This window comes from Empidonax traillii, unplaced genomic scaffold, assembly GCF_003031625.1.
Source record: "Empidonax traillii isolate 1590-97213 ecotype Southwest subspecies unplaced genomic scaffold, ASM303162v1 scaffold89:size1181294, whole genome shotgun sequence".
Taxonomy (NCBI): Eukaryota; Metazoa; Chordata; class Aves; order Passeriformes; family Tyrannidae; genus Empidonax; species Empidonax traillii.
Genome location: NW_020955282.1, coordinates 655,167 through 668,712, shown reverse-complemented (window position 1 = coordinate 668,712; position 13,546 = coordinate 655,167).

The following is a 13,546-nucleotide window of genomic DNA, read 5'->3' as shown; positions in this document are numbered from 1 at the left end:
TACATCATCAATTTATTCCATTGGAAAAGCAAAATCTTGACATTCCAGTGACATGCAGAGCCACGGGCCTCCAGTCTTGCCTCTAGTCTCCTCCATTATGCTTGAAATTGAAATATTGCTAGGGAGAGAAAATTAGTTTGAACCATTTCTAAAAGTAATTTTTTGTTGTTTAAATTCTATTGACTATAACTCTTCAGTCCCTAAAGACCTGGGAAAGTTTGGATCATGAGAGCAAAGATAAAATACATGAAGATACCAAGATATTATTCTGACCAGAAGATTCAAAGTTTAAACTAAGATTTTTTTATGTTTGCCTTGTAAGTGAAAATAGCAATCTATTTGGAATAAAACAGATTAAAAAGGCCATTTTTCTGTGCTTTCCCTATTTTCTCAAAGAAAAGCTTCTGCTCAGGCATCTAATTTTGGGTTCCTTGCATTTGAAGAAAACGCAACTTCTTGCAGAAGATGTCGGATGAAACAAAAAACAACAGACAACAGAGGAGAAATGGGAACCACAATATGTTGTTGTTGTTGTCACTGTTCTGTAAACAATTCTGGTAATATTTTTTAACATTTTCCTTACATAAAGCTCTCTAAAATTAAAGGAACATGTACATAAATTGTATTCTAATAAAAACAAATAATTTGAATACTACATGTTCAACAGAGACTGAAAATTTTTTAAAGTGAATTTATTAGTGTCGCATAGCAGTCAACATATGCTATTATTTACATATTAGTTGTATTATTGTGCAACTTCTAATTTACATATAAAAGTTCTTTCAGAATCAGCATAATGTTGTCTAGAGAGCCAAAGAACACCAGATTTTTTTCAGGCTCAGACATGAGTCACACAAGCCGGTGACAGAAACGCCATATTGCCACAACTTTTCTATAACCTTTTGTAAACAGATGCATTTTAAGTTCTCTAAAATACACAGACATCAGAGCTAAAAAGATATGGAAGAAGATATATAAATAAAACTTTGAGTGAGGAATATACACTAAAATCCATGGGGAATTTATTTGTAACACTGGTAATCCATAAAGCCTGACTCAAGCAATCCAAGACAGAAAACTAAAATGCAGTGAGGCAGTTTGCTCAGATGGTCTTTAAAATCCTAACCCACTTAGGCTGCAGTACTAAACTGTAGAAGGTGTTATGTCCCTGTATCTAAACAAAGAACAAACCCCAAAGCAGGAAATAAAAAAAAATGTAGTTAATGAAATCTATGTAAGGGACTTTCTTTGCTGAACATCTGTGATCACCTGTGTTCTGGGGAAGTCCAGTTCAACTGCAGAAAAGCATATGAGCCCCAGGCAAACCCTGGGCCATGAAAGCGTCCACAGCTACCCCAGGTACCGGGAGTGCTCATTGCTGTCTGTAAGAGCACATTCTAAAGTGCAAGCTTGGGGGTGCGCAATCACACAGTGTGAAGCCACCTCTGAAGGCAGTGCCCAGGATGTAAGTGTCGATGCTGAGAGGTCAAAGCAGGCAGGAGTGATGCAGACAAAGCAGGCTTGCCAGAAGATATTATTTCGATGGAATAAAAAACAACAGGATGCCTGGCAAGCCTAAAGAAGATAGCACAGGTATAGCCAATATTAGTTGCCCAGCCGTTACACTTTTAACTCAGCTTTTAGGCTGACTTTTATTTATGTGAAAACAACAATTACAAAAAAATGTATTGTACTCTTTTAAGCATGAAACATACTGGAGGAGTGCTAATTGAATCTTTTTTCTTTTTTCTTTTTTTTTTTTTTTTGTTTCCACTGGTTTGTTCAGGCATTTAGAGCGCAACTAAAACAAATGTATTTCTTGTTCTGAATAGAAAAGTGCCTCCTTTATGCCCAGAAACTTATGCTAAATCAGAAAGGAAAACTGACTTTCTTATGTGCACACGGCACTATTCACTTATCCAAATTTCCAGCCTGGGAGGGTTTGAAACTTCTGTAATGTCTTGCCTTGTGCTTTTAATATTCCTAAAACAAAGGGTGAGTTCAGTGCCCTCACCTTTTTCAAACATTAGTAAAGATCCATCCATGATAGAACACAACGACTTTACCTAAAGAGAAATTTAAATAGGACAGTTACAAATGGGCTGCTTGGACTCCCAAGATGAGAGTGGGAGTGGGAGAATTTTGCCCTTTGCAGGAGGGTGCCAGGTATACTCAACTCAGGGTACTGCCACCTTTATCTGCCACCAAAGCCTTGGTCATTTTGCCAGGCTTTCCAGTAATACTGTCAGATCTTCACACATTTCTGAGACTGATCAAATAAGTAGGCACGTCAGTGCCAGTGTCTAAAAGACAAACTGCAGTGCAGTGAAAAATAACTCCATATTATACTAGAAACTGTATAAAAAACATGAAAGAGTGAAATCACTTATTCTTCAGAAGTAAAAATAAAAGGCTATTTAAAATAATTAAAACAGAGAAATTTGATTTTATCTTATGGAACTCGAGTAAATTAATTATCTACATCCCTGTTCTTAAATATGAAGCAACATATTTATTTTCCTTTTCATATCTGATCTGTAGATCAGTGTTTGGCTAAATGAGGCACTAAAAAGAAACATTCAATCTTGTCAACAGCAATAGGAAGCTAAATGTATCCATTAATGAGTTTTATGACCTGATGAGCATAGATACCTACACTGATTAGCTGATCACCTCAGGAGTGCTTGTTACATTTATAATGAATCAAATCAAATAGTATAGTTTGTGTCTGGGAAGCTGGAAAAGTTGAGCCAAGTAGTCACTGATACGACCTGGCAAAAATCAATAGTGCTAAATTTGTGCTTCTATTCCTCAGTGGCAGTAGGTGGTCATTTGGTTAAAGTCAATTATGTTAGTTAAGCTGATCTACCGCATCAGTGACAGCAACAGTAAGAACCTGCTGATTTCTAAATTATGCTGGATTTCACAAATCACCGTGTGGAGTCGGCAGCAAGAATATGTAACTGAAGGTGATGGTAATACTTCCAGTCCTTCTGACTGACAAGAACCAGTATACAGTGAGGTGTTTTGTTACTTAGATGTCAACAATCATTTTCATGGATATTGCTACATTGAGTTCTGTCATGTTTAAAAGTTTATGCTGACAGGTCGGTTGTGGTGCAGGAAAATGAGGTGGGACACTATGACAGAAACAAAACAAGGTTAATGAACACTTGTATCAGTTAAAATAAAAAGTCTCACGATGAAGATCTGGGATTCTAAGGATGACAATGCTGCTACTGAATGTGAAAATGCATACAGCCATTTAATCACCAAAACTATGGCAACAGATAGAGAGAACTTTGTCCCTGGATATCTCTGATTAATAATACCAAAGAAATAGAATGTGAGCTTTAGAAAAGGAAGTGATTTGCCAACAGAAAAAAAAGAGAGAACAAATGGTAACAACTGATGAGCATTTTATACATACACTGAAGAAAATGTTTCTGAATGACAGGAAAAAATTTCCACAGTTTAATTTATCATATTACAGGGGCTTGGGATAAACAAAACAGTTAAAACCTTTGAATAGAATATTCAGAGACATTTAAAGAATGATAGGGACGGTATCTCAGCTTAATGACCTTATTCTTTGGAAAAAACCTACATTTGGGAGGTTTTTGTGTTTTTTCTTGTTCTGTAGTCAATAAACCAAGCTGTAAAAAATTAGGTGCATAGAGTCTGAATGCATAATAAAAACAAAAGGATATTTCTTCTTTCAAGACAGATGAACAGAAAAAGAATGTTAAATCTACTTTGACTTTTTGTTGTTGTTTAATTTCTCAATGCATACTTTAATGAAATCTTGTGGGGAGCTTGGGGTTTTGGTTGGTTGGTTTGGTTTTGGGGTTTTTTTTTGATTTTCCTTTAATTTCGGTGGTTGTTGTGCTTCAACTGCAGCCAGCAACAAAGTACCCTTCAGCTGCATGTTCACTCCCCCATCAGTGGAATCAAGGAGAAAACTGGATGATTAAAAGTGAGAAAACTCACAGGTTGGGAAAAAAACAGATTGACAGGTAAAACAAAAGCCACACATACAAGCAAAACAAAAGAAGGAATTAATTCACCCCTTCCCTTGGGCAGTCAGGTCTTCAGTCAGCCCCAGGAAAGCAGGGCTCCATCACATGTACTGGTGACTCAGGAAGGCAAACACCATCACCCTGAATGTCCCACCTTTTCTTCTTCCCCCAGTTTTATATACTGAGCATGATGTCACATGCTATGAAACATCCCTGGGGTTAGCTGGGGTCAGCTGTCCCAGCTGTGTCCCCTCTCAGCTTCTTGTGCACCCACCCTTCGCTGGTGGGGTGGGGTGCAAGGCAGAAAAAGCCTTGGTGCTGTGCAAGAGCTGCTCAGCTGTAACCAAAACATCCCTGTGTTATCAACACTGTTTCCAGCACAAATCCAAAACACAGGTACATACCAGCTAGTATAAAGAAAATTAACTGTACCCCAGTCAAAACCAGTGCATACTTTTATCACTTGTTTTACACTGCTGGATAATGTTTAAGTATAGTCTTTAACGGTCATTAGACTGCTAGAATTTCTGCTGAAAGCTTGGTTTGTTACTACTCAGAGAGAAGCAGGTGTGCCTGATTCTCCAAAAGATGCCGGTACTAAATCAGCTGTTAGAAGGGATTGTATCAGTTACACGGTTGAACATCAATAACTGACGTACTGCCTTTTCACACAGATCCTTGAAATAAGTCAAATTTGCTTAACTGACACCAGAAAGGAAAGTGACATCCAGAATTAAGGAACATTTTCCAACACTGTTATTCCACTACTAAAACCTGAGAGTATTTAACTATTTCTCAAGTAGCAAGATACTGCAGAATAAAAATTGTGACAGCTGTGGCTACTACACCCCAAAGAACTAGAGAAGTAATGGTCAAAGCCAACACTTTGACTGCACACAAACAGAAACCAGAGAATAGACACTGTTAAAACAGTCAAAAGTTGATGTTTGGAACTTATCGGTTTCAGTAACACCCATGTAATCACTGACAACTGATTTGAAGACATTTCATGGTAAATTTCTCTTTAGATGGTTTAAAATTATGCTATACTGACTCGAGCCAAGTCATTAAGTAACAATATTGGGGTTTTTCTCTGTTTTTCTGAACTAACAGAGTTTTTAATGTTGCCATGGAAATATTAGACAATGTATTCAAAAAGGTGGGTTTTTTTTGTTTGCTTTCTTGCTTGGTTTTTTGCAGGAGAAAGCATTCCAAGACAAAAGGCAGCAATATCTCAATCTATCAAGAAGAAAACCACTCCATTAAATTACTTTTAAAATTACCATTATTAGATTCTGTCAAACAGAACCTAATATGAAATATGAAATCATCATAGAATAGTTCGGGTTGGAAGAGACCTTAAAGGTCATCTAGTTCCAACCTCCCTCTCATGAGCAGGGATACTTTCCACTAGACCAGATTTTTCCAATCCCCATCCAACCTGGCCCTGAGCACTTCCAGGGATAGGGTATCCATTACTTCTCTGGGTAGCTCATTCTGATGTCTCACCATCCTCACAGTAAATTTCTCTTGTAGGCCCCCCTCTCTTCTCCAGACTGAATAACCCCAAGTCTATCTGAATAAAAACCCTAATATTGAATTGTAAGTAGTTTTCCCTTGTAATTTCTAGCACAGTATCATAGCCCAGCAAGGGTTTGTGACATTGCTTGCAACAGACCACAGGCTTAGGGTTAATAACATAGGTATCAGGATGGGTCAAGCTTTGTGTAGACTGGTCCTGGCCTGCCTGGAGATTTGTTTTAGCATGTAACTCAAATTACTCAATGACCAGGTCACTACTACATAGTTTCTTTTAGTTTTTACTGTGCTTCATACAAGCCTACAAATGGCTTCTATTGTTATATATATTTTGTAGCTAATAAATTGTAACACGTTATGTTTGTGCAACAACTTACCTATGACTCCAGTACGAAATGCCGCATAGGGGAGCATGGACAGGTGGTGGTAGTGTAAGTCTTGCATTGGCAGGAATAGAAGACATCAGTGACCACTTGACAATAAGTCACAATGGTCATCACTTACTGGTTTTCAAAGTAATGCAGCCTTCAGAGCTGAGCAAAACCAGTTTTATGTGTGACAGCAAAGAAAAGGTGTCCAAGGCATATAAATTACATCAAATACTGTGAATTTGGATGCAGCATTGCCTTGAAGACCAATGGAGAAAGAGCTAGGTGCAGGCTGCTTTAGCAAACATAAAAATGACACCAAGTAGATTGTATACTGAGGCATAAGACTTCACTATCATCATTCTCCCCTCAGTGAGGAATTTCTGAAGCTGATAACTGGCTGTAAGACCCAGAGGGACAGTAAAAGGTTGAGCATAACACCACAGAAAGGGGGAGATTCTTGAAAGTTTGTGTACGTATTAACTGTATGTAATTTGAATTATAAGTGTCTTATGTATTTATAGCTTTCATGATTGGTTGCATTTAAATATATTTTGCTTGATGGAATGTATCTTACCAAGAAATTCAAGCCATATAGTATGCTTCTAAGCTTTCATTATTTAACACTGACAAATTTTCAGTCTCAGACGAGTGATGAAAATATTCCACAGTGTCAGGCCCACTCTCAACACTTGTGTAACACCTCATAGGGTTTGATTTCCTATCGATAACTAGATGTTCATAGCTTATTCATTAGCCAGTTCATTAGTTCACTAAATGCATACTTCATCAATATTGTATAGTGCCGATTCTATAATCAAGATAGGATGCAAAACACAGTGAAATGATTTATAAAAATAAAAGTATATTTCATCCAAGTGATTCCTTTTAGCATTCAAATCTGTAAGGAATGAAATCAGGTTTATTTGATATAACTTAGTTTCAATAAATCCAAAGTGATATGCATTACTCAGTTTTAAAATAATTCACTACTAAAGTACCTCTTTATTAATTTTTCTTTCAAGGATAAAGTCTCTTATTTAGTCATATCACAAAATATCCACGTGCTTAGTCATCTGGAATGTATCCATTATTCCAAGAATTCTTAAGAATGCACATCAGCTGGTCAGACATCACTTCAGTCATATCTTCTGGAATTCCATCCAGATTTGTTGAATTCTGAACTGTCTGTCGCAGCATATGTTTATAATCTTCTTAGTTAATACTGGAAAATACTTTATAACCCTCCTGTGAAACAAGCCCCTTACTGGAGTTCTTGAAAAACGTAGGAGAAAAATATTCAGTGACAATCACCAGTGAGCAATGCACTGTATTCATATTGCTTCAATGTTTTTCCATATCCTTAAAAAATTACTCTATTAATATTAGCACAGCTATCATAGATCTTTTCCCAACGTTGTCAGTTTCCTCCAGCTTCTTTTTTACAACTCTAGCAGGCAGGTTTTTGGTATCTATTTATTATTTCATGGGTTGCATAATGTGATTTAATTCTAACTTTCACTTTACCAGTGACGCAGAGGGGGTTTGCCTCCACCGTGGGATTAAATAGTAAATTTTGATCAGTTGTTTCTGACTGATAGAAAACATTCCTAGAATCATAGAATATCCTGACCTAAAAGGGACCCACAAGGATCATCAAGTCCAGCTTCTGGCTCATTTTTTTGCCAGACTGTATATAATCATAATGACTAGTCTTGATTCAGCTTTGATTAATTCATCTTTACCTGCTATAATGACAACCAAAATAGAGAAACAACTGATAGCACAGCCTTTCATGTTAGAGAACATCTATAATGTTTAAAAGGAGGCTTTTATAAGTCCTGTATGAGATCTCTAATATCTCTAAAGATTACAGCATTAACTGACAATAATGTATTTTTTCTTGAGTCTTCTGGACTGTGCTGGTTAGCCTGGAAATGTTTTTTCACTATATCCTGTTACTTCTTTTGATTATTTTCTTCTCCTAAAGTGGGTAATAACCAGTGATTTTAAGGTTCTAATCATGCAAACCAACTCATCAGCTTTTAGGAATACCAGTTATATTGAATTTCTTCAAATCAATGAGAATTCTCAGTTCCTCCTGCTTACTGTATTCATGCAGCACCATATAGCAATTGAAAAATACATTTTTTCCACATCTGTTGACTTTGATCACAACAACCTGAGTTTGTGTTTATACTGCATTTGCATTCTTATTACGTTTCCTTTTTTATTTTTGTGTTAATAGCCTCATAGTTCCTCCAGCTAATCTCCAGTCGAGAAGATTATCACCTTTTTTTTTCTGTAAGAAGTAAGCTGCAGTATTTATAATCCAACCATCTCCTAGGATAAATGTTTGACAAACTGAAACCTTCCCTTTCATACCAACCATGGAAACAGTGATACTGCCTGGTATCTTCTGCATTTTCAGGGCTATTAGAATGACTATAAGAAGATTATGTGGGCTTTTGTCTTCTGCCTCCCTTCAAGATAACAGATGCTTCTTAAAGTGCACAATTCCACGTGAATGCCATGTAACTAATTTCAATGTGCATCTAATATCTGCCACATACCTGATGGAATCTCCGACCTCTTTTTCCAACACAGTCATCGGTGATGACTGCCTGCCCTCCTGGTGTACCTGAGCTCTTCTGGAGTTGCTTACTTAATCTAAAAATAATATGAGTCAAAATATTCAACAGACTTTTGTTCTATTCTGCCAGAAAAGAGGGATGAATTGCTGATCATCTGATGATTGTGCACCTGTAGAAGAAAGTGAATGTCCTTCTAAGTAAGGAAGCGTGCTACCTACAAAATCTTATATATCTTACATTACAATGCAAATTACTTCAAAACAGTAATGCATTCTTATAAAAATGTGAAGTAGTTTATTTGTGGAGAAATATAAGATTATAGTTAAGGAATTGCACTGTAGTGTCAGGGAGATTAAGGCATCAAAAGTTCTTATCCTGAAGGCATAAGAAAGCATACCTCTTCTAGTATCTAAAATAGCACCTTGATGATCTTTGGCTGATAGCATGTTACTAGCTACAACCTAACAGGGTTAGACTATTGTTTCATATTTCCAGCAGACAGACCAGACAGTTTAAAGGAAATAGTAGTCAAATTTAAGAAAGTAATGGGCAGCACTCTAGGTCTATACTGCCTTACCTGAGTTAATCTGTAAAACTTGATTTGATGGAAGATGATAAGATTGAAAGTGGAGGTTGTTAGGCACAAAAAGTAGTAAACACAATTCTTAGAAATTTATAGGGCATGTTTTCAATTCTTTTCACCTGTGTCGTTCTCACTTAAGTAATGTGTGATACAGAATCCCTATGCCAGAGTGCAAAAGGGGAAATTGGTAGCACAGTCCCTGAAGCAGTTCTGTCACCAGTGTGATCTGTGATTATTCATTGTTCTGGGATTGAAATACAAAAACTTTGATCAAATGACAGAATAAATGATGAATAGGAAACTGGAGTGGAGGTGGGAGGTAAACTCAGTAGCCTGACTGACAGAAGTGAGGCTGCTGCAAATCCATGCCCCCAGGTTCAAGCAGCAGCAAGGTTGAGAATATATTCCTAGTACTGTGGACGTATGGAGTATGCACACACAGCAACAACATCACCTCATCCTGTTTCTCTCTCTGTCTGAGCAGGATGAAGGTGTGAAACTTACACATACACCTGTACAGTGTGGGTCCCTCCAGCAGCTGGGCTCAGATGTTCAGTCTGCTCAATAGCTGCTCCAAGATCCCAGTGTCCTCAGTTGCTGGTAACAGAGTTCTCAGCCCCACTCCAGCTGCTAATGCAGATCCCCTCCGTCACAGATACACATATACACGTGTGGCTGGGGCACCCCATGGTCCTCAGTGCTGATCTCCCCCTTGGTCTCACCCTGAGAAGCCCAACTGGCTCCTTGGCCATTGCACCTACTTGCTAGCTAGTCCAGCTTGCTCTTCACTAGTATTCCACATTCACAGGCACCACAGACACATCCACTCATAACACTGAGCCCCTTCCCTAGGAAAGGGGTTAGAAAATGGATTTGGTAAGAAGACAGCATAGACTGCGCTGATCAGGAACAGTGCATGGCCAGACAAGTGTATCAACCTTGTTTACTAGAAACTGGCCCCTTTCATCCTCTTGTCCTTCTATATACCTTTTACTGCTCCTCCCCAAATCACCTAGATTCATCTCTTCCCTTCCTTCTTCATTTCCTTAAACATCCCATTATAAGTTTCTCACAGTCCCTAAATGCTCTTTCCCCTGCACCCCATAATGTGTCCGATACCCCAATGCAGTAACCCCCTCCATCTGCAAGGTGCTCTGGGACTCATCTTGGTGGGTGTCACCCTGGCCTGTAGTTCAGCCTTTTTTAGGTTGCCTGGTCAGGGTAACCTCGAAGACCGGCATTCTGGTACCCCTGCCAGCTGCTGTCTCTCTGTGCTCCCTTCTGTGTGTGCAGACCAGCTTTTTGCCACATAACAGAAACATGTGAGCCATGTGACAAAAAACCCATCATATCCCTCCAGTCAAACTAATTGTTAACATTTTAAATAAGACTGTTCTGTCAAAGGGTGTCACTGTTTAGTTCACACCCGACAACTGTTCTCTTCAGTACAAGTAATTGGTTCCCTTCTCCAAAGGGAGAAGGGACACGATGATCACATCAAAAATCATACTTTTTATTTGTGTTAAAGGACACTTGGACAATTCTCATGTACTCTTCATGAGAACTCAGTGGGAATATCTCCACATCTTTTTTATTACAAGTCCTATAAAAAGTCTTTTGGCTAATAGAATTCCCCTAAATAAGTACATGAAAAACTGTGGTGTCCATAACAAAAGACTTCCTATTCAAAACTCTATTTATTGATTACTTTATGCCAACTGCCCTTTGCCAGAAGCGAACACACCAGCTTCAGCAATTTACAAAGCAGAATATATTACTCATCTCATACAGGGAGAACTCTGTCCTTTAGTATCCTCAGGCAGCACTGTCTATCTATCAACTTCACTCTGTTTTTCTTTTTCATTGACAAATCCCTTTCTAAACAGGGCAATGTTGACATCTGTGTCTGATTAAATATTTTTAATATCTTTTGAAATCATTTGCCTTAAATCATTATCCAGGTTAGTGACTAAGCAGGACTTAAAAGGCCCAAGCTAGAAATTACTGTATCCTGTCTCTGATGCTTCTGCTTTTCTGCTGGTAGGAATGGCCTCCTCCTTCCCTGCAGTATATGTGACATGAATCCCCACAATGCTATCCAATCTTGTGTCAGCAGAGCTTTCAATAACAACATTATGGGTTTCTTTTGATGCTTAATTAGCCTCTGAGAAACCTCTCAATAAAACAAACAAACAATCAAACAAAAACAACAAAAAAACCAACAGAACAATAATCTGGATATAACTCAAAATTAGTTTTTGAAAGAAAATTTGCATAAAATCCTGAGTTTCTTTTTCCTACTTTGTCTAGCTACATACACACATGTCAGCAGTTTGTGTAAGGAGTGCACTATCAACTACAGCAGATCCTTGCCACTCTCTAACAGCTGCAACTCCTTTCATATATTCATTTCTGAAACAAATCCCTTAATGAAAATATAACCTCTTTTTTCAGGACATGCTCAGTGACACAAGCCAGCATGGCAAACACTGAGCAGCATGACTGACAACTGGCATTGCAAAAGATGCTCCACTTTCAGCAGGGCTCACAAGGATATCCAGCCTCCTGCTGCGAGGCTGTGGGACTTTGAAAAAGTAAGCAGAAAACAGAGTTGAGATGACGTCTGTGACTGTGGCTGACTGAGCAAATTCTGGTTATGTCCCAGTTTCACAATCTAGAAAGAATACCGTTGTTTTTCTCCATATTTGATCACTTAAAACTTGCTTTAAAGCATCAATTATCAGTTAAAATGAGAAAGGATTTTTCTGTTTGTGTCTGGCCAGAAGAGCAACGTTTTCTTTCTTCCTTGTGAAAATTTTACTAGTATTTGGAGGTGACTAGGTTAATTTGATCTGATCTAAGTAAGTATCACCTTCAGACCACATAAACTACAACACAACCACCTTGTTTTTGAGGAACACGTCTTATTGGAAACATAGAGTGCTTGTATTCTTAGGTAAGTAATATTGAAGACTAGACCAAAGCATTCTTGGCTTGAAACTAAAAAGTTTCACTGATATTAGGAGAGGTGGGGGCGGGCTGTAATGATGTGGCTTTTTGTAGTATTTTTCCCCCAAACCATGTGAATCAACTACTTACATTTCCTTTTCTTCAGCAGTATTTAGAGATAAGATATTGATACTTTCTTCAACAAACGACTTTTTTTTTCAGCTGGTCTTCTTTGAAAAACTTATCAAAGGAAACACAAATAGTATGAATCATTGCAGTAGTACAATTGAGATGGGAGCCCTTGGTGGTCTAGGGGAAAGGCACTGCACTGTCACTGCAGAGACCCGGGTTCGATTCCCGGTCGGGGCCCCTCCCCGGGCAGATGGAGCTCGTTAGCCCATAAGGCAATCCATCTACATCCTGAGGACCTCGCTGCCACTGTCCAAGCGTGCTTGGCCCCGGTAAATGAACCTCAGGATTAAAGGGCGGGCTCAGTTCTGCGCACACTGTGTCTCACCTAAAAAATCCAATGCGCAGGCTGGAAGGTGGAAAGACCTTCCCTGGTTCTTCGTTCGTGAAGACTGGCCATTACTTTACAATTGAGATGGAGAACCAGTTCTGCCACTTTTTATATGTGCCACCAGGTCATATAGAGAAATCTGATGAAAGATCAAAGAATAAAAAAGATGACAGGTAGGCCCACCTACCAGGTTCCAAATTTGGTTCTCCAGTATTAGCAATCAGGATCACTCTAAATGAGTCTGAAGTGCAACCTGTTGACCATGATGATTCAACATTTCATCTCAAGTCATTTGAGCACCACACTGAAATTATGTATATAAAAGAATTGTTTGATGTGCATTCTTTCAAAATCACTAACAAAAGAATGAGGAAGAAGTGAGAAATTAAACACCATTTATATACTCAGACCAACACAGATTCTTTCTGAATTGTAATACTGAGCAGGTCCCATTCATGACACACACATAGTTCTTTTTGCTCATAAATGATTGTAAAAATAAATTAACAAATTCAGAAAGAGCAGATTCTGTTCTAGCATTCTCTCTGGGCTTATTTGTTTCTAATAGTTCTATGCTTCATGACTGTTTACCGAAGACATTATCCAAGAGATCACCTTTCTCTGGCAAGATACTGTCATATCAATGCTTAGACAAGCTGCGAGTTCTCAAAACTGTTAGCATCTCTCACCAAGTCTAAAATCTGCCAGTAATTTGGCTGCTTCAAAAGTCATTTTCTTCAAAGTTTTCTCTCTCAGTATAAATATGTTTCATACAAGAATAAATTGGGAGAGTAATGGGTAGAGAGCAGCCCTGCAGAAAGGTGTCTAGCAGTGCTGGCTGGCAGCAGAGTCAGTATGAGGGAGACGTGTGTGCTGCCATCCTGGAGAGCAAGTTGAATCCTGGGATGAATCAAACACAGCACAAACAGATGATCCAAAGAAGTGATTATCCTGCTGTATAGAGCATTGGTACA